At 42.4% G+C, this 22,788-nt stretch overlaps 1 protein-coding gene across 2 annotated transcripts in view; it reads left to right on the top strand.

Annotated features, from left to right (window-relative positions):
- RAD54L2 (RAD54 like 2) overlaps positions 1-22,788 on the top strand; it is a 90,935-nt gene that overhangs the window by 44,367 nt on the left and 23,780 nt on the right. The gene's annotated exons all lie outside the window — the stretch shown is intronic.

Genomic DNA, 22,788 nt, shown 5'->3' with positions numbered 1-22,788 from the left:
GCCATTTTCTGGATTTGGGAAGATTCGAGTAGAGATTGGGGGCAGACAGGAATTTCGTTTTGGTGACAAGTTAAGTTAAACATGTCTTATGCCTCTGAGTTGAGAAGGCAGTTAGTATTGACTTGAAAATCATAAGAGAACTCTGTGTTGTAGATTAAAATGTGGGAGTTATCTCTATATAAATGGTACTTAAATCACGGGTCAGGATGAGGTCATCCAAGGAATTAGAAAAGTTAGAAGTGATCTGAGTGACTAAGCACTACCGTGTTTCCCCAAAAATAAGACCTAGCCGGACAATCAGCTCTAATGCGTCTTTTGGAGCAAAAGTTAATATAAGACCCGGCATTATGTTAGATAAGACCCCGTCTTATATTATATTAAAATAAGACCAGGTCTTATATTAATTTTTGCTTCAAAAGACATATTAGAGCTGATTGTCCGGCTAGGTCTTATTTTCGGGGCAACACAGTAGTACTCAGAGATAGAGACGGGATGAGGATAGCTAGGAAAGAAGACAGAAGAAATGGCCACTGAGGTCGTAGGTGACCCAAGAGAAAAGTGCCGTGGAAGCAAATTTAAGAAATCATTTCAAGGAGGGAGCGATCAACTGTGTTAGTTAAAGGCTCCTGATAGCCCTGTTGTATGAAGACTAAGAATTGAGCCCTGGATTTAGCAGTGCAATGGTACCCTTGCTGAGCAGTTTCGGGCCTGTGACAGGGGCTCAAACAAGAACAGGTAACGAGGAATTGGAGATTCCAAGAACAGACAACTCGCATGAGGAGTTTCGCTATATAAGGAAACAGAAGGAAAGTGGCAGTAAGTGAAGGGGCATTTGAGATCAAGGAAAGACTTTTTTAAAAGTTGAGAGGTTTTATCCTTTTAACTTTTTGCCAGTGGGATTGATCAGATAGGATGGGAGAAATTGATGATGCAGGAGAAATTGGGTACAGTCCATACTGGCTCAAGCCAAGCTACAACTATGGCCTGGGAAAGCCTTTGCTTCAGCGGTTAGTGTGTGATAGAGAGAAACGCCCCTCAGGGCAAGGCCGCCATCTTCACCTCAACTTTTATGATCTTGGGCAAGTCGTTGCTGAGCTTTTAGGTTCTTTTTCACAGAATGAGAAGTCTGTAACCTGTTGTACTCTTGTTTAGGATGAAGACAGGGAAAGATGAGCCTGTTTTTAGGAACCAAAAGGAATCACCAAAGCAGAGAAGAGGGCTGGGCGGGGGGGGGGGGGGGGGGAGGTGGAGTGGGTGCTAAGACAGACAGACAGAGTTAATAGCTCCCTGTTATTACACATTTCAGCGTTTCATTCTCAACTTAGATGGCCAGCAGCATTCCTTACATTACAGATTCAAGTCAGATCTTTTAAGTCTGTATTTGTCCTGTCTTCCTTCTCTCCTTCCCCTGAAAGTTGTATCACCTTCTTCTGACACAATGGGAATATCTGTTGTTGGACTGACTTTTCAGAATAGCCTGTCAGAGTTTAGGGTGACCTCCTTCTTGGAAATGAAGTGGTGCCAATTTTTATACCAGTTTCTGTGCACCGGGCTTAGAGACACAAAGGGGCAGAAAGTTTGGGTGTGCTGGGGGCGGAGATTGTAAACCTGTGTCAGTAAAGTGTGTCATGCGTGGACAGTTATTCAGGGTGACTTTGTAGGCCGTTAGCAGTCCTTCCCAGTTATCCACGGAGCTGGCTTCTGACTGTGGGGTTCATTTGCATTTGCCTAATTACCTAAGGTGTTGAGATCTTTTCCATATACTCTGAGGACCATTTTCACTTTCGTGAAATGCCTGAGCATTTTTTTTGACCATTTTTCTTTTCTTCCACCTATTTGTTATTGATCTATAGGAATTCTTTATATTTGGATATGAGCCTTTTGTTAGACACGTATACACGTATGTCTTTCCCTTCTAGATTGCTTGATTTTTCACCTTCTTGGTTTTGGGGTGTTTGGGTTTTCCTTTTTTTTTTTTTTGCACAGTCTTGTGCTCTTTTTTTAAAATTGTGTTTTTGATGAGTAAATGTTTTGATTTTAATGAAATTGAGTTTATCATTTTTTCGTCTTTGCGTTTAGTGCTTTTTGTGCCTTGTTTAAGAAATCTTTGTCTCCCCTAAGGTCATGAAGCTATTCTCCTATTATTTTCTAGACGCTTTAATGTTTTAACTTTACTTAGGTCTATGATTCATCTGGAATTGATTTTTGTGTGGTATGAGGTAGGGGTCAAGTTCCATCCCCCAATATGATTACCTAGTTGACCCAGCGCTCTGCAGTGCGTTGTTGTTGTTCCCTTTGTTGTAAACCGAGGCAGAGTATGTATGTGGCTCTGTCTCTGAACTCTGCTTTTTGCCCACGTGACTTTCTGGGATATGGGAGCAGAGGGGAGACTGTAGTGTGATAGCTAAGAGCACAAACTCTGGAGCCGGGTCAACCACCTGGCTGACAGGGTTCAAATTCTATCTTTACCACTTATAGCTTTGTGAGGCAAGTTTCCTCATCTGTAAAATGGGAATCATTACAGCATCATCTACTTAATAGGGCTGTTTTGAAGACTGAATGAGTTAATATTTGTAACACCAGTAAATCCAGCTGAAGAAGGACAAGCACTGCTGGTGGTCTGGTTCCCGGGGAGCAGAGCTGGTGACCAGAGCAGATGTTGGATGGCCTTGAGTATGACTGGGGATGGGTGGGGTCCATAGCCAGTAGGGCTCACCAGCTATCGACCCGGTGCTAGGCAGGCAGCTGTTCACCAAGTTCTGTGCCTGCCCTGACTTCAGAGTTACCAGCAACCCTCCTGAAGGAAAGGTCTTTAAGTATTTTCTGAATCATCTTCTGAAGTCTTCGGGTGGCCTGTGGTCCGATTTAGGATACAGAAGCAGGATGTGCTAGGTTTGAATGAAGTTCCCCCAAACAACATGCCAGGAGAGATGGCAACAGCTAGTATTAACTTCTCTCCGTAGTTGTATCAACAGGCTCTGAAGCTTAGCAGTGTCGGGCACATGCTGAGATAAGAAGGGGAAAAGCTCAAGGCTTTCCGGAGGCTGACGTCTACGCAGAAACCTGAAAGAGAGTATGAGTTAGAATTAAGTCATTAGAGTCTGTCACACAACTGTTAGACGAAGAGATGGGGAAAGAGGGACATAGTGTCAGTAAAGGCCAGAGACCCCTGAGAGAGCGCTGTGCTTTTGGGGCTGGAGAGCGTGGAGCAGAGGGTGTGTGAGTGGAGGTGGTTGGAGGGAGGTACTTGGGCGGAGAGAACTCGGAGGCTGGCAACCAGAAAAGGCCTGAAGCTTTTTAGATTTTATCCTCAGGGCATAAGGGACAGTTTTAAAGTGTTTTTAAAGATCCTGGGTGGGTGGAGACTGTGACATGATCAGATTCAGAAAGCTCACTCTTTCTGCAGTGTGGATTGGAGGGGGAGACACAAGGAGGCAGGGCGACCATTTGGAGGCTGGCACAGGAATCCGGACCAGGTAATACGAGGGCAGGGAGAGAAGAAGTAGAGGGGACATTGAGGTACCTTCGGTAGCCACAAAATTTGTGATTGAACATGAGGAGAGGAGAGAAGGCAAGGATAAGGTTTCTTTCCTTGATGGTGACCTGGTACGGTAGGGGGTCTATAGAATTGCTACACTGTGGCGTGCAAGGTCCTGGGCGTGCCACCGCCCAGTACTCTGGCAGCTTAGAGACTGTAGCACTGTCAACGGAAGAAATGCGAACCTGTAGAAAAGTTCATAGTTTATTAAAGCCACACTGCTGACACGCCAGGAAGCAAGATCTCAAATGCTCCAGAGAGTTACAGTTTTGTAGTTTCTTTTATACATTTGGAATTAAGGAGGGAACTAAGGAAGATTGCATGGAGGTGGGAGAAAACAAGGCGGGGAAATCTCTATGATTGGATTATGACATCATTATGTAGAACACTGGACAGAGCTTGCTTCAGGTGAAGAGAAACCTTTTGTAGGCCTGGGGGCTGACTCCACACCAGGATCGGCTCACTTAGGAATTTATGGGCAGATCACCCTGTGAGGGTACAGATTTATTACAGAGGCTTTTTCATCCACAGGACGTACGTTCTAGCCACTCTCCTTTTGATCACTCCTTTCTTTTCACCTATCAGGAAACAAGGCTTCAGTGTGCTTCCAGATATGTACTTATTTCCTTTGAATTTTCTATGGCCCCAAGGAAAAGGTTTGTTGTTTTACTTTTAATATGGCCAGTCACAAAGGGCTTTACCTGTCTTTCTTTACCCAGAGTTCATGCTCCAGCTTTTTGCATTCAGAGTTAACATTTAAGGTTTCAACTAATGAGACAAGTCAGAAGGTCAGCGGCGTGCAGTAGCTTATTGTTTTGCCAAGACATGACTTTAAACGAAGCTCTTTTTTAAATATTTATTTTTCAATCGGAGCTGACACATGGAATGATAGTCTCTTTCAGCTGGGGAGTGGGCACTGGTCATTGAGTCCTGCCTTCCACATCTGCTCCGCAGCCTACCCTTTCCTCTGCTTTCAAGGCAGAAATTCTTAACATCTTTCAGAGTCTGAGGGATCATTTGAATGTTTCAGGTACTTCTGAATGCATCCTGGGGAGGAAATTCTGTGCTGCAGGATACTCCCATTTCCCAGCATGATGTCTGCTGCTAAGTCTGAGGTTCGCTTGTGAAGCCCCCGTCTTGGTTCACAGCCCTTTCTCAACTCTGCATCCTTATGGGAATTTTTGTGGCTTTATTTTTTTGTGTTTTGTAGCCTCAGTGCTGCAAGGTGTTCATCAGTAGAATGGAAAAGTAAGCTGAGTTCGGTTGATCTCGCCCCTCCCCCTGGGTCACTGGCATGCTTTTGCTTGTCCTTAGGACCAGTTTTACTGCCTCTAGTCTCTTAGGTTCCCAGACACAACAGTTACAAATTGTGGAGGATTATCACCTTAGCGTGTGTCCCCAAACCCCCTCTCTGAGCTGGTAGTGTTCCTGTTTGCCCTCCTGGGCCCGTCTTACTTGTTGTGGACGCTCTTCCAAGGGCCCCTAGTGGAGTTTGCATGCTATGGAAAGCTTTGTGTGTTAGTGTGGGCGTCTGCCCCATTCATAGTGGATTCCAGGAGGGTGTGACTGGAACAGCAGTGTGGGCCTGCACCTGCCTGAGCTCTGGAGGGCGGGGCCACAATCCCCCGAGGCTGTAAACAGCCTCCCTCTCTTCATTCTTTTAAAATCTCCACTTCAGGGACGCAGAGGTCCTGCTTGCCCCTCTAACTAGCGCTCAGCTCCCAGGCTCACTGGAGATGCTCAGAGATTGCTTTCTAGCCTCCTTCAGAGACACTGCCAGCTGGTGTCTCTAAGAAGAGCAGGAAGCCCAGCACGAGTCGTGGCCCTTGAACCAGCTCCAGTGCTGACACCTCTCTGGTTGTGTAACACCGAGCAGCTGCAGCATCCGGGACCACTTCATTCCACTGGCCCTTTAGTGATCCCGAAGTTTCAGGAATAAAGTCTTGAGTCTTTATTTCTGTTTTAATTTCTCCCCATGTTTGGATCACTTGTACTTTGGGAAACAACCAAGAAAACATTCCGTTACCTTTGTTTTCTCATTCAGACCCCTACCCCATTCCTTTTTAAAAATCTGTAGTAGAGAGATGAGAGATCCTTGGAGGTAAAATTGGGAGGGGAGGGAGCTCCTGAGGAAAGAGTGGCCAGCCTATTGTCACTTGAGGCCTTTGGCAGTCTGCAAGGAAGGGCTCCCCCCCCCACCCCACCCCACCCCCGGAGTAAAAGGTCCCCAGCTGCCAGTCACTAGATGCCTTGGGTTGCACGTGGCTCTTGGATGAGCTGCAGCCAGTTCCAGATAAGACTGGGCTCTCTCTCCACCCTTTCCCTGGGCAGTGGGGTTTCCCTGCCTTAATGTATGGTGATGGCTAGGTGTGGGGTTGCTTCTGGAATTTGGAGGCTGGAAGGAATGGGAAATCAAGCTGAGTATGTGAGGCAGCATTCATATTTGGCATAAAGACGGACGAGGAGAAACAAAATTGGTAGATGTTTTCTCATGGCTGACGGAATAATAAAGCTGAGTGATTGGAGAAGTGGGGGAACACTTCAAGAACCAGCTCAAATTTCTGGAGCAGTGAAGTCAGTTTTGGCCATTTGAGGTGACGATGTTTTTTATAAAAACAACACCTATTATTTTATTATAGTCAATTTAAGCAATCTTTCCCATTGTTGGATAGACATTGATTTCATGAGTGAAAAAATAAGATGACATGGGAGAGGCATATTTTAAAGATCCAAACATGCGTCTCATCAGCGTCTTTGGCTTTAATTTGGATTTTTAAATTTTTGATTTTGTGAAATAATTCTAGATATTACATTGTCTGTAAGATTTTAGTAGAGCCAGGCATTTGCCTTACCTTTTCTCTTGACTTTAAATGTTCAGAAATTAAACTAGAATCCTTCACGGTAGCAGCCTCCATCCGTTCCCTTTGTACCTTTCTCTCAGCAGCTCCTGCTTTGCGACTGGTGTGCTGAGAACTCTAATTCTTGCCTGTGGTTGCAGAGATAGCTAAGTCTTCCTCGTGAAGCTGATCAGGGTCAAAATTATATCTGTCTGCAGCACGAGGCTAGAATTTCAGAGGGGTTGAAAAGATGTGTAGTTGTGTTTACAAATGATTGTTTCTTTACTATTTTAGCCTTGGTTGTGCTAAAAGCAGTGGTTCTCGTGGGAATGATTCTGCCCATGAGGGAACATTTGGCCGTGTATGGAGACATTTTTGGTTGTCTGATTATTTAACTGGGAAGATGCTACTAGAATCGAATAGGTAGGCACTGGGGTTGCTGCTAAACATCCTACAAGGCTCAGGACGGCCCCGTCAGGAGTTATTTGGTCCAAAATGTCAGCACTGCTGAGGCTGACAAACACTGTGCCGTCCTGCGATCTTTAAAAAGTGATTTGCAGTTGTTTCCCTCCCCTGTGAGAGCTAAGTGGGAAGGCTGGCCTTTCTCTCCATGTCTTAGGTTGTTTTACGAGTTAGTCCGAATGATACTGGTCTCCTTGTTCTCAGATCTCATTTGTAAAGATGTATTTCATTTAGAATCCACTAATGCCTTTTTCGTATTAATGCTATGAAGATTTATTTCTTCCCAAGGAGCAACTATGATGAGAATTTTTTTTCCCCTCAAACTAGCTTCCATGACTGTTTTGAAGGTGAATCACATTTTGGTTTGCATGAGATTTTAACTTTTATGCCCGTTGGCAAATATATTGGCTTTCCATGACATTTATAGTCAGGGAAAGCTTGGTCCACAGAGAACTTCGATGTGTGCTTGCGGATGAGAAATGAACATATTGAATAAGATCTGATGCATTTCAGTGGAGTTTTTAATTCGTATATATTTTTCTCTAGTGACAAAATTTTTATAAAAACTAGCTCATTAAAAAATTCAGCAGACATTTACTGAGCGTCTGTTGCGTGGCAGTCATTTTTGTCAGGCTTTTGAGATACTGTGGTGACGAAGAATCCCTGCCCTCAAGGAGCTACATTCTAGGAGAGACGGACGGTGAGCTGTTGAAGCAAACTACTAAAATAACTTCAGGTCTTAGTAAGAACCACGCAGACTATAAAGGAAAGGGGTGAGTCCCCGGGGTAGGGAGGAAGGGCCTATTTTAGCCCGAGAGGTGGTGGTAGTGGGCTCTCTGATATCTGTTAGCGATATCAAGCGGTGTGGAAAAGGCTGTTTATCCATTGAATTACTTTGGTGCATTTGTAAGGGATTAATTGACCATAAATGTCTAATTCTGGATTCTAGTCTGTGAATTGCTATGCCTATCCACATGCAAAAACCATAATTACTGTCGTTTGAATTAGGTAGTGCAAAAATTCCAACTTTGTCGGTCTTTTAAAATATTCTTTTGATTATTCTAGGACCTTTGCAGTTTCATAAAAATTTTAAACTTAGCTTGCCAACTTCTATTGCAGTCAGATAGTGGCCACAGCTGAAATAGCAAACAAAGGTGGAAGCTACATTGCCCTTTATGATCTAGCCTTAGAGGTTACACACTGTCATTTCTAGCTTATTCTTTGGGTTGTAAGCAAGTCATAAGCCCACCCAGAGTCAAGAGAGAGAAATTAGAATCTCCTCTCAATGGGAGTATCATAGTCATACCGTAGAAAACCATGTGGGATAGAAGATACTATTGCATTCATCTTCGGAAAAAACAGTCTGCCACATTCCACCATCCGGCCACCGTGATTCACACGCCTCCCACGTGCAAAATACATTGTTCCCTCTCCTGAAGTCCCCCCAAGTCTCATCCCATCGCAGCATCAGCTCAAAGTCCGAGGTCTTGTCGTCTAACTTAGATGCTGTGTGGAGGGGGCTTTCAGGTGTGGTTTCTTGAGGCTACTCCTTAAGGACAGTTTCTCTTATCTGAAGATTTATGAACTAAAGAGACAAGATATCTGTCCCTCCACCAACTTAAGTTGTTGGGATAGGGCTAGTAGGGGTTCTCATTCCAAAGGCGGGGCAGGGGAGGGTAGGTGAGGGAAGGGAATGAGTGGCCGTCATTGATCTGTAGCAATTCTGAAAGCCTTAACTGAGCACAGTTCTGCCAGTTCTTTGAGTAGAACTCAGTATTACACACTGGGAGCTCAAGTGTCTCTCTGGTGCTTTTGGCTTTATCCTCTGGGCCCTTAGTTTTGCCCTCTGAGTAATTGTTCCATTCACAAATAGTATCCTGGATTACAGCTGGATCTCAGCCTGCCCACCGCCTCTAGAACTTTGAGGTCCAAACCCCTTTTTTCATTTTGTACTGTCTATCCCTTTCAGTCCACACTCATATAATTCCTTTACAAACTTATGTATTCGTATAAAATCTACTTCATTAGAGAAAAGCTACACCCGCAAAAATCTTTGGCCTTCCTGGGAGGCTGCTATGGAATACGACTCGAAGATTTTCCTAAGCTCTGTTTTTCACGGAGAAGATCTGCTAGGCATGCCTTAAAGCTCTTTAGGAGGCCTGTGTGTGTTTGAAAACGTGTGTGAGGCACTACCCTAAATATTTCTGAGAGCATAACAAAGCCTCTTACAGGGCTACCTGGATTTCATCTTTATTTTCCATGTTACTGCAGGTGATGGAGTTGCTAAACTTGCTGACACAGTGTCTGCTTTCCTTTAGCTTCCTGTAACATTTTCCTTTAAACCTTCGTCAGTAATCTCCTGCAGGCCCTTTAGGCTTTTACTGTTTTTACTACCAGTCTCCTGACGGCCCTTCCAACTCCCACTCACCACTTGATCCCAAACACAAAGCCATGGTTTAATTTTTTATTGTGGCAGCCCCTTAGCTACCAAGTTTCTGTTTCAATTACTATTATTGTATCATCAATAAGTCTCCCCAAATTGATTTAAAACAATTACATTTATTATTTCTCATGGTTATTGTGGGTAAGCTATTCAGGAAGACTTGGCTGGCAGTCTAGCAGCTAGGCCATCTAAATTTCTCTTGATTGAATTTTTCTCGATTGTGGATCACATTTTCTTGTTTCTTTGCATATCTGGTGATTTTTTATTAAATAGTTTTTAAAAATCTGTTATCTTCCCCTGAAGAGTGTTTTTTCTAATTTTAGCAGACAGTTCAAGTACTAATTGATCACCTTGAACTTGTAAAGCCTTGATTTTATGCTTTTTTTTAGTGCCAATCTGTGAAAAGCCCAAGAGGTTTCCCAAATCTAATTTGGCAGCACTAAATATATAAATTCTCTGTCCCTACCGATCTTGCCAGGGTTTGGTTTTCCACTTTGTTAGGAGGGATCTAGTATAGGTCTCGTATAGAAACACTGTACTCCTGGGGACAGCCTTTCTGTTGTCTCAGCTGGATGGTAGGGGTGTTAATAAAATGGGAATGAGATCTTTCCACTCTGGCCGGTTGGCAACTCCCAAATTCTCCCGGCCCTGCTCTTCCTCTAGCACTGCTAGACTTCTAGTACCTCAGTTCTTCTCTCAACCCTGTAACTGCTGTTATCTGGTAAGCTAGGGTGATCTCACCCTGTGCAGTACAGCCATGTCTGTAGTCGTAGATTCGCAGAGTCCTTCACTTGGACTTCTGGGGCCCTCCTCTTTGCACAACTCCCTTCCTTCTCTCCAAAGTTTAAGCCCAGAACCCCGATGCCTACCTCCTGAGCTTAGTGGTGGTGCCTTACTTGGACTCCAGCTGTTCATGCTGCAGTAGGAAGTTGTCTCCAGTCAGAGAGCTGGACGATCATGGGCTCAGCTCACGAGTTTCCCCTTTTGCAGCATTTGGAGTTTTGTACAGCCTGTTTAATGCTTCCTGAAAGTGCCTTCCTCAAATATTTTGTCCAATTCTCTCACTGTTTACAGAGGGAGAGTGTTCCAGTTCTATTACTGCGTAACAAATTATCCTAAAACTTACTAACTAAAACAGTTGTGTTTTGCTGGTGATTTTTTAAGTCAGGAATTCTGGAAGGCAGTGGCTAAGCAGCTTTCCCTTGGGGTCTCTCATCTGAAGGCTTGACTAGGCTAAACATCCAAAGTGACTCACGTGGCTGACAGCTGATGCCGGTTGGTGGTCGAGAACTCTGCTGACTGTCTGCTGGACTCCCGTGTGCAGTCACTCCATGTGGCTGGGTCTCCATACAGTATGGCAGCCTCAGAGGAGTTAGACGTTTTACATGGTGGCTGAGTGTTCAAAATGCATTGTCCCAAATCACAAGGTCTGTTTTGCATCATCTTTTATGATCTAGTCTCAGAGGTGTCAGTTCTGTTGCAGTGTTTTGGATTTAATTAGTCATGAGTCCACCCAGACTCAAGAGGAGGGGGCCTCAGCTCTTGTCAGGAGAATAGTCAAAGAATTTGCAAACTTTCTATTTTTTTTTTTTTTTTTAAATTACCTCAGAGGGCTAGTTCAGGACGAGTTACTGTCCTAATGGCCAGACGTGGAAGTTCCTGCCTCAAGTTTCTAACGTGTTACATAATTATGTTCTTATTTCTATTTCTTTTTGACCTATGGATCATTTAGAAGTATATGCATTGTTCAGAAGTGTATAGATATAGCTGGGAATTTTCTAGTTATCTTTTTGTTTTTTATTTCTAGCTTAATTCCACTGTGGTCAAATACATCCCCTGAATGATTTCAGTTGTTTGAAATTTGTTGAGGTTTGCTTTATGGTCCAGTATATGGGCAGTTTTGATGAATGATGCATGAGCTGTTGAAAAGAATGTATTTTTTATCATTGTTGAGTGAAGTGTTCTAAATATGTAAGTTAATTCAGGTTTGTTAATTATTTCATTCAGTTCTTGCTTAGCCTTACTAGTGTTTTGTCTGTTGGCTATTACAGCATTAGTTATTGAAAGAGGTAAGTTAGTCTAGTTAATCTCTCACTATGATTGTATAATAGGTTTGTGTATTTCTCCTTTTAGTTTTGTCACTTTCAGTATATTTTGAAGTGAAAGTATTGTGTGCATACCAATTTGCTATTGCTATATCTTCTTTTTATATTGACCCCTTTGTCATTATGAAACGTCCCTTTTTATTTCTAGTAATGGTTCTTACCCTATTGTCTCTTGCACCTGTTATTAGTACAGATACCCTGGCTTTTGGATAGTGCTTGTTAGTGTTTATTCTTTCACTTTCAACTTCTTTTCTATTCTTATTTAAGTCGCGTCATTTGCTCACATCAGATAGTTGGGTTTTGTTTTTTTATCCAGTCTTTTAATTGGAATGTTTAGTCCATTTATATTTAATGTAATTATTGATACAGTGTTAAAACTTACCACCTTACTATATATTTTCTATCTCTGTTCTTTTTTTCCTCCTCTTTTGGACTAATCAAGTTTATTTTTCTTTTTATGATTCAATTGTCTCCCTATTGGCTTGTTAGTTTTACAATCTTTCACGATACTTTTAGTGTTTTTTCTAGATTATAGTATGCGTTCTTGTCTAACATAAATTCTTGCTTTTATTACTTCCCTGACTATGTTAGGACCATAGAACACTTTAAATCTGTTTACTTCTTTCCTGCCTTTTATGATATTGTTTTTATGCATTGTAATTCTATATATTTTAAATGCCATAAAACATGGTTGTTATTTTTCTATAATCAATATTCATGTATATTTTCCACACATATACCCTTTTTGCCATTCTTCATTCATTCCTTCATTTCTCTTTTCTGTCTGAGATCACTATCTTTCTGTCTGAAGAACTTCCCTTGTTATTTATTTTTATGTACATTTCCTGCCAAAAAATGAAATCCTGTGTTTTTGTTTGACTCAAAATGTCTTTATTTTGCCCTCATTTTTGAATGATACGAAATTTTAGGTTGCTACCTATATTCTTTCAACATTTAGAAGACTTTCCACTATTTTCTAGTGTCTTTCATGTCTCAAAAATTCATTGTCATCTTATTGTTCTTTTGAAAGTAATGTACGTGCTCCACCCATGACTGCTTATATGATTTTCTGTTATTAGTTTTCAACAGTTTTGCTATAATCTCCCCAGGGATGGTTTTCTTTGAATTCACCCTATTGGCAATTCCCAGAGCTTCTTGTTTCCAGTTATTATATATTTTGCTTCTAGAATTTCTCTTTCTCTTTTTCATATATTCTGATCACCTGGTGACATTCTCCATCTCTTAATTTTCTCCATTTCTTTCTTTGTTTTGTTGCACACTTATCAGAGTTGTTGTTTTTTTAGTATGTGGGTCACCAGTGATTCTGGTTCTGTTGTCTGTTTATCCCTCTTAGTTTTTGATCATTTGATCTTGTCTCCTGTCATACCTGGTAATTTTTCATTGAATTCTGGGTATTGTATATTTAAAAATTGTAGAGACTATGGATGATATCTTTAGAGAGCATTTCCCTTTTCTCGACAGATATAGTGGGGCTGATCACCTTAATCCAGTGAGACAGAGATGAAGAGATGAATAAAAGCTGATCGTTGTTCATAAACCTTTATCTACTTCTGACATCCATCCCACAGATTCTGAGAGCCAAGGTGTTCACTTGGCCCAAATGCTCTGGTGGGTCCTAAACTCTAATTCCTGTCTTCTCTGCACCTTGAGATTGCAGAAATATCTGCTCTGCTTTTCAGTGGTTTTCTGCATAACTTCTTAGACTCCCATCTCATTCAGCTTCAGAATGAAGCAAATGACTTGAACAGAAAATGAAGTGAGTTTTGGCTCAGTCCCCTCTCACCAGGATCTTGGTTCCTCATGTCTCTAACTTTTGTCTTTTTAGCTCCACAAAATTGTCAAAAGTTCTTATGGTTCCTTTATGTCTTACTAAGAGGCCTCTGTTTGGGTGAGTTAGAGTCTTAGCTTCTTGCCCCTGCACCCAGACTTGGCAAAAAGGAGCGGGGGGGCGAGGGGGGGATGGTCATAGAATGCTGGCTCACCTCTTCTGGATTTCTCCTTCTCTGGAATCTTCCCTTCAACTTCTGGTTGTTTAGGCAGCTTTTCAATGCTTTCAAAAGGTTTTTGTTGTTATTTGTTTTTTTAATTTGAGAATATATTTTTAGCTGTTTTTGGTGCAAGCATTGGTTTGCTTTAAGCTATTCCATCTTAGCTGGAAGCAGAAGCACCGAGCCAACTTAAAATATAATATAATTATTTATATATATATATATATATATATATATTTATCCATATCCATCCCCAGCCCCTGGCAACCACTATCCTACTTTCTGTCTGTTTTGGGCATTTCTATAAATGGAATCATACAATGTGTGGCCTTATGTGTCTGACTTCTTTAACTTAGCATAATGAGTAAGCCAACTGTATGTGTATGTGTGTGGGGGGGTGTAAAATGTATATAACATAAAATTTTAGCCATTTTTAAGTGTACAGTTCAGTGGCATTAAGTACATTCACATTGTTGTGCAACCATCACCACTGTCCATCACCAGAACCTTTTCACCATCCCACACTGAAACTCTGTATCCATTGAACAATTATTGTCCATTCCCTCCTCCCTCCAGTCCTTGGGAACCACCATTCTCCTTTCTGTCTCTATGATTTTAACTTCTCTAAGTACCTCATGTAAGTGGAATCATACACTATTTGTCTTTTTGTGACTAGCTTATTTTACTTAACATAATATCCTCAAGATTCATCCATGGTATAGCATGTGTCAGAATTTCCTTTGTAAGGCTAAATAAAATTCCATTGTATGTATATATCATATTTTGCTTATTCTTTCATCTATTGATGGATACTTGGGTTGCTTCCATGTTTTAGCTATTGCGAATAATGCTGCTATGAACGTGGGTGTGTAAATCTTTCTGTAAGACCCTGGTTTCAGTTCTTTTGAGTATATACCCAGAAGTAGAATGGTTGGATCATATGGTAACTTTGTGTTTAATATTTTGAGGAACTGCCATACTGTTTTCCACAGCTGCTGTACCATTTTATATTCCCACCAACAATGCACAAAGGTTCCAATTTCTCCACATCCTTGGTAACACTTTTTTTTTTTGATAGTAGCCATCCTAATGGGTGTGAGATGGTATTTATTGTAGTTTTGATTTATATTTCCCTTATGATTAATGGTGTTGAGCATCTTTTCATATGCTTATTGGTCATTTGTATATCTTCTTTGAAGAAATGTCTATTCATATCCTTTGCCCATTTTGAATCAGTTTTTTGTTGTTGAGGTTTAGTATCTATATATTCTAAATATTAATCCCTTATCAGGTATATGATTTGCAAATATTTTCTCCCATTCCGTGGGTTGCCTTTTTATTCTGTTGATAGTACTTTTTAATGCATTTTTTTTAAAAGATTTTATTGGGGAAGGGGAACAGGACTTTTTTTATTGGGGAACAGTGTGTACTTCCAGGACTTTTTTCCAAGTCAAGTTGTTGTCCTTTCAGCCTTAGTTGTGGAGGGCGCAGCTCAGCTCCAGGTCCAGTTGCCGTTTTCTAGTTGCAGGGGGCACAGCCCACCATCCCTTGTGGGAGTCGAACCGGCAACCTTGTGGTTGAGAACCCACACTCCAACCAACTGAGCCATCCGGGAGGCAGCTCAGCTCAAGGTGCCGTGTTCAATCTTAGTTGCAGGGGGCGGAGCCCACCATCCCTTGCAGGACCCGAGTTGTTGAACCGGCAACCTTGTGGTTGAGAGCCCACTGGCCCATGTGGGAATCGAACCAGCAGCCTTCGGAGTTAGGAGCATGGAGCTCTAACCGCCTGAGCCACCGGGACGGCCCCTGTTGATAGCACTTTTTGATGCACCAAATTTTTAAATTTTCATGAAGTCCACTTTGTCTTTTTTTTTTCCTTTTATTGTGCCTTTGGTGTCATATCCAAGAAGTCACTGTCAAATCCAATGTCATAAAGCTTTTCCCCTCTGTTTTCTTGTGAGAGTTTTATAGTTTTAGATTTTATATTTAGGTCTTTGATCCACGTTGAGTTAATTTTTGTATATGGTGTAATGTAAGGGTCCAACTTCATTGTCCTACATGTGGATATCCAGTTTTCCCAGCACCATTTGCTGAAAATACAGTTTTTTTCCTATTGAATGGTATTAATATTCTTGTTGAAAATTATCTGACCATACGAGGTGTGATCAAACAATATGGTGAATGTTTAAATTTTAAAAAAAATTATTACAGTAAAAGACATGCTTTTGCTTGACAGAAATTGCCCTATCAGAAGTGATGTGTGACAAGGAGCCTTTCTGTTGTGATCACAAAATACGGTGACTGCTGCTGCCGAGTGCCACCCAATGGAAAGACAGGGATCTTCAATATGGCACATCAGACCTTAGTAACAGTGTGTGACAAGTTTAAACTTGTTCGGTGCAGTCAGTCAGGTGTGAGCTGTGGTTGAGAGAAGGTGTGTTTTAAAGGTGCGGTAAATCATGGATCACAAACACACATTAACATGAAATGAGCAAATGCTTTCATCCTCCATCATGACAATGCTCCCTGTCACACTTCGCTTCTGGTACGGCAATTTCAAATAAAAACATTGCGGTGTGTCCTCATCCACTTTATTCACCAGATCTGGCACCGTGCAACTTCTGGCTCTTCCCCAAAGTGAAAATTACTGTGAAAGGTAAACGTTTTGAATCAATTCAGGGCATCAAGGCAGCCATGACAGTGCAACTAAAGACACTCACAAAAGAGGACTTCCAGAACTGCTTCAGGAAGTGGCAAGAATGATGGGATAAGTGTGTTTGAAGCGAGAGGGAGTATTTTGAGGGGATTAATGGCAATGTGTCTTACTGTAATTTTTATTTTTTAAATTTAAACATTCATATTTTTTTTATCACACCTCATATATGTGAGCATTTATTTCTGGGCTCTCAATTTTTTTCTATTGGTCTCATGTCTCTATGCTAGTACCACACAGTTTTGATTACTGTAACTTTGTAGTAAGTTTTGAAATCAGGAAGTGTGAATCCTCCAACTTTGTTCTTTTTCAAAATTGTTTTCACTGGTTTTTGTCGATAAAGTTTTACTGGGACACAGCTATACTTGTTCACTCATTTGTTGATGTATGGCTGCTTTTGTGCTACAGTGGCAAAGTAGAGTTGCAACAGAGATTTTTGTGGCCCCCAAAACCTGAAGTATTTACTATCTGGCCCTTTATGGAAAAAGTTTGCCAGTCCCTGAACAGTAAAACTCTTTGCTCATTTCCCCAGCTGTAGTGGATTGTACCACAAATAAGTAAATCAGAAAGAAAAATAATTTGTACAAAGATCCTCATGCCACTCTAGATGCAAATGAAAAATGATAAACAGCCCAAATGCTCAGCTACAGGGGAATAACAAAGCATTCTGTGATATACTGAAAGCCTGCCATTAAAATGACAAGTATGTGGACTGCATCAAAGAAATATTTATATGTGACAAGTTACCGAAAGCAGAACACAAAACAGTGTGTATTCATTGATTAACTAGTATGAAATATGCAAATATATTTTAAAAAGTGGAAAAGTTGAGATCTAAATAGTTTTGAGATTAGTGCTTGTTGCATTTTATTTTCCATTGAAACTTCTAAAATTAAAAAAAGAAATCACGAGGTTTTTTTTATTCTAGAAAATCTGAAACATAATAAAAAAAACAGAAATAGTGCGAAAATGAACCCTGTGTACTTTCTTCAGCAGTTGCAAATACAAGGCTAGTCTGGGTTCATCTGTTCCCCTAACCTTGGATTATTTGGAAGTAGACCCTTAATGTAACATTTTATCTGGTAAAACCTTCAGAGTGTATTTACTCTATTCTTTAACATATAAGTCCTAAAAAAAAACCAATACCATATCACACCTACATTTTTATTTTTAAGGAAGGCACAGCTCACAGTGGCCCATCTGGGGATCGAACTAGCAACCTCAGTTTAATTAGCACCACGCTCTAACCAATTGAGCTAACCAGCCACCCCCCACACCTAAATTTTTAAAACCAATAATTTCTTATAAATATCCAGATAATTCCTGATTATCTTAAAAAAATTATTTTTCCTGTTAATTTATTAAAATCCCTACAAGGTCCACATTGAGTTGATTTGTCATTAAATCTCTTTAATATATAAGCTTTCCCTACCTCTTTTCCATTTTCTTTTTCCCCTTGCAACTTATTTGTAAAGGAAAAGCGTTCTCTTGTTCTGTAGTTTTGCACATGTCTAATTTTTGCTGATTGCATCCCTGGGGTCTTGTTTACCAGGTTTAACGTAGTCCTTTGTCCCCTGTATTTTTGCAAACTTACAGGGGACAAGCTGTGTTCAGATTCAGGTTCAGTGTTTGGCATACATGCATCATAGATTGTGGTGTGTACTCATACATCCTATAGCATCATGTCAGGGGGCACATCGTAAGACTTGGAATCCACTGATTTTTGTTTACATAGATAGGAATGAGGAGGAAGAAGAGATGGAACAGCTGGAGAATGGGCCCTGGAAGTGTTTGTACCTTGTACTCCTAGTGAATGAAATGTAGGGATTTTTCTTCCAAAGCTACTCATTTGCCTAGTCATATTTGTCCTGGTGGTATGCACCACTCTTTCCTGAGAAGCGTGTGTAAGTGTCCTTTGGTGTTTATACAGCCCTGGTGATCACTGCTCCTGGCTGGCTCCCGTGAAGGAGGACGTTCAGGGATATTTACAGCCAGATCTGACTCTGTGATCCTGGACTGAGTGTAATAGTCATTGACTTTTAAACCACGCTGACATTAATCTCCCTTCATTGTATAACAAGGCACATGTTTCTTTACCTCCATGTTGAACCTTTTCTTTCTTCCTCAGTGGCTTTTAGTGGATTAAATTCTAGAATTTGGGGGAGGGCAATTTTCTGAAAGTTTAATCCGTTTGATTAGGTTGTAAATTCACATGGTTCAATATATTCAGAAGTTACAAAGGAGCACGTAGTAAAATGTTACATTTTGATTTAGGGAAAAATTAATTATAGAAATGTTGAAATAACAGTTTTATTATTCAGAATAGTTTAAGATGAGCCGGCCTGGCTCAGGTGGTTGGAGTGTCGTTCTCCTAAATCCGAGGTGCTCCTAACGCCGAGGTCTCCGGTTTGATTCCCACACTGGCCAGTGAGCTGCGCCCTCTGCAGCTAAGATTGTGAGCAACAGCTCTCCCTGGAGCTGGGCTGCTGTGAGCAGCCGGAGGTTGGCGTGAGCTACCGTGGGCTGCTGTGGGCTGCTGTGTGCTGCCGCGGGCTACTGTGTGCCGCCAAGAGCAGCTGGTAACCAGCGTGAGTGGCCGGTAGCCGGTGTGAATGGCTGGTAGCCGGTAAGCGCTGCCACGAGTGGCCAAACGGTGACAGGCGGCCTCAGCGGGGGGAGCATGAGGCTTATAACAGCTGCATGGGCCAGGGAGCTGCGTCCTACAAAACTAGACTGAGAAACAACGGCTTGAACCGGAGTGGGGGTGGGGGGAGGCAGAAGAAGGGGGAAAAAATAGTTTAAGATGTGGTATAATGTTATATAGAAACCAGACATTTCATAATAAGCATCATGAAGCACTTCAAAACCCTGACTTGTGTGACAACAAACTTTAAGTATTAGCATATCTGTAAACTAAAGCTCTCTAACGAGCAAACAGTAGTTGTTGAACCCAGAAGCTGAGGATTCATCACAGAGTGCTGGGTGGTAGGGAGCTGGTTCAGACCTGCTCCTCTGTATAAAGGAAAAGGGAAGCTGGGTCTGATCTGCATATGCGTGAGAATTTTATATGCTATATGTAATCATTTTTAAATTGCTAATGCACTTGGCCGTATTCAGCCCCATGTTAGAGAGGAATTCTCAGCCAAACCTCACAAGTTAGAATGTTTGATAGTGAATTTGTCTGTGCTATTGAAAGGGTTCTGTTCTTCCTCCTACCAGGAGCAGCCCACTCTGCAAGGCAGAAACCAGAAGAAAGAAATACCACAGTTGGCAACAAGTTCCCACTGCCCAGCAGATCACGTTCAAACCCCTTGGCCTAACATTCAAGGCCTGCTTTCTATACTTTGCTCTCTCCTGCCTGCCTCCAACTGTTCCTCCAAGTGGTTACTCAATAAATTTGCTTGTGAAATAAAAACAAAACAGAAAGCCTTAAGGCCAGGAGAGCATCAAAGGTCGTTATCAAAACCAGGTCAGAGGACCCAGCAAAACACCAGTTTGAAGTGTGCCAGGCTAGCCCCAAGTGTCACTGGTATGTAGGCCAAGGTGCAGTGTTGATGGAAGTGGTGTTTAGCAATAGATACCCCCTCTTAGGGAGTCTGCTGTCCAGACACCTGTTCTTCTGGGAGGAGGAATTTGATGACCTTGCTTTTTAGGAGGGAAGAATTCAGGGCTGTGAGTTAGGAGGAAGGTGACAGCAGTATCACGTGACAGTGCCGTGGCAGTGTTCACTTTTTGAACCGGTGAGGGGCCTGAAGGACCGATTGTTCTTAAGGAAACGGCTTGTTGAGCTCTCCTGTCGTGCTCCAGATGGACATGGGAGAGGACTGTGTGAGGAGGTAGGGAATTTGGAAGAGCAGTTAGACTTGCAGCTGCACTTTGGAGCGTCCCTTTGAGTTCTCACGCCTGGCCGGACACACGAGCAGTGGCATCTTCTTCCTCAGCAGGTGAACATGTCCCTGCGCCAGGCTCATGGGGCATCCCCAGTGCTTCTTGCCACCCAGACTCCCTGTCTTTGGGCGGCCTTTTGGGAAAGGCCTGCTGTGGATCCAGTGGTAACAGAGAGGGGCTCGTGTTCCAGCCTCTCGCTCATGTTAATGGCGTTGCCGTGTCCCAGCGTGAACAGTCCCTGTCTGGTGCCTCCCTGGGCTTTTTCCCGCTGCTCTTCCAGAAGCAAAGGTTATCTCCCTGAAACCTTCAGTGGTCTCTCAGTGTGAAGCCAAGGAACATGCTTCCGTGCTGCTGCAGAGCAGTGCATCCCTCTGGGCGTTCACGTGTGAGTGTGTGTGCATGCGTGCACACGCGTCCACACCCAGCTAGCGCCCTCCAGCCTCCACTTTGACGCTGGCCACATTAGCTTCCCTCCCCACCCAAACACCAGGCAGTGGGATGGCGATACTAGGAAGAAGAGGTCTGGGAAGCAGTCCTCCGCAGGAAGGGGTTGACTTCTGGCCAACATTCGGGAAGGATCCTGGGTCTACACCTAAGTCTGCCTTGGAGAGGGGACCCTGTGCAGTGACAGGGATGTGGCGGTTGGGTTAGAAAGCCCTTCCTGCTGCTGCTTTGCTTACTCATTTTAGCCCATATTGAACTGCATGTATTTTCCGAATTTTTCCACCTTGTTTAAAGTCCCTGTTCCTTTTGCTTGTGCTCCTATATCTGCCTATAATGCTCTTCCTTTCTTCCTTTACTAGCTGGTACCTACCCATTCTAGTAGAGCAAATCCAGATCCCACCTTTCCCAAGGAAGCGCCCCGATACCCAGCCCTAAGCAAGGCTGGGTTAGGGGTCCTTTCCCCAGATGTTGTGCTGTCAGGCGCTCACCTCACTGTATGTGTGTTTCCCCATGGGGACCAGTCCATTGTGTCTTGGCACAGGGCCTGGTACATAGCAGATGCTCAAATGTGTGTTAGGCAGAGAGGCAACAGCGCTATTTTGTGAAGAAGCTTAGAATGAAGATGTCTACAACCTGTGTGTGTGTGTGTGTGTGTGTGTGTGTGTGTGTGTGTGTGTGTAATGACAGCAAAATGCAGTTTGCACATGTCATTTTTTTTATATAATTCATAAGTTTTATTATTTTTAGTTTTTTAGAAATTACAGTTGATATTTAGTATTATATTAGTTTCAGGTGTGTACCATAGTGGTGCGCCATTTCTGTAACTTACAAAGTGATCCCCCCGATTAAGTCCAGTCCCCCCCTGATACCAAGCGTAGTTATTGTATGTTATTGACTGTATTCCCTGTGCTGTACTGTACATCCCTGTGACTATTTTGTACCTGCCAATTTGTACTTCTTACTCCCTTCACCTTTTTCACCCACCCCTAATCCCCCTCCCATCTGGCAACCATCGGTTTGTTCTCTGCATCTATGAGTTTGTTTCTGTTTTGTTTGTTTGTTTATTTTGTTTTTTAGATTCTACATATCAGTGAAATTATATGGTATTTTCTCTGTCTGACTTATCTTAGCATAATACCCTCTAGGTCCATCCGTGTGGTCACAAATGGTAGGATTTTATTCTTTTTTATGGCCGATTAACACTCCATTATGTATATGTACCACATCTTTTTTCATCCATTCACCTATTGACGGGCAAACAGGCACTTAGTTTGCTTCCATATCTTGACTATTGTAAATAATGCTGCAATAAACATAGGGGTGCATATATCTTTTCAAATTAGTGTTTTGGGTTTCTTCGGATAAGTACCCAGAAGTGAAATTGCTGGATCATAAGGTACTGTTTTCCCTAGTGGCTACACCAATTTGCCATCCCACCAACAGACATGAGGGTTCCCTTTTCTCCATGTCCTCACCAACACTTGTGTCTTGATTTATTAATGATAGCCATCCTACAGGTGTCAGGTAATACCGCATTGTGGTTCTAATTTGCGTTACTGATGGTTAGTGACGTTGAGCATCTTTTCATATGTCTGTTGGCCTCTTTGAAGAACTGTCTATTCAGGTCCTCTGCCAATTTTTTCTTTTTAAAGATTTTATTGGGGAAGGGGAACAGGACTTTATTGGGGAACAGGGTGTACTTCCAGACCTTTATTTTTTTTCCCTTTTTTTCCCAAGTCAAGTTGTTGTCCTTCCAATCTTAGTTGTGGAGGGTGCTGTTCAGCTTCAAGTTGTTGTCCTTTCACAGTCTTAGTTGTGAAGGGCGCAGCTCAGCACCAGGTCCAGTTGCCATTTGTAGTTGCAGGGGGCACAGCCCACCATCCCTTACCAGAGTTGAACTGGCAACCTTGTGGTTGAGAGCCCACTGGCCCATGTGGGAATCGAACTGGCAGCCTTCGGAGTTAGGAGCATGGAGCTCTAACCGCCTGAGCCACTGGGCTGGCCCCTCTGCCAATTTTTTAATCTGATTGTCTGGAAAACAAACTCCTTGAAGGGAAGGAGTCTTATAAATATTCCTTGACACATGTAAGGCAGTGCTTGCCATGCTGTAAGCCCTCATTAAGTTAAATGTTTGGTGAATTGAATGAGTGAACACTTTAAGACACTGAAAGGAGGAGTTTTTTCCCTGTTGGCAGATGAGTCTTGCTTGGAGTCACACAAGTGAGTGTGAGCTGTGTTTGGAACCCAGCTGTCCCTCTCTGAGCAGTCTGAGGCCATGAAGCTGCCTCACTCTGATCTAAGTGCTAAGTGATATCAAGAGCGATGGCTGTCAGTTTTCGTGAGCCCATCC

The sequence above is a fragment of the Rhinolophus sinicus genome, chromosome 5 (genome assembly GCF_057876585.1).
Source record: "Rhinolophus sinicus isolate RSI-liver-muscle chromosome 5, RSI-T2T, whole genome shotgun sequence".
NCBI lineage: Eukaryota > Metazoa > Chordata > Mammalia > Chiroptera > Rhinolophidae > Rhinolophus > Rhinolophus sinicus.
Note: the sequence above shows the minus strand (reverse complement) of the source record. Positions and strands in the feature narration are given on the sequence as shown.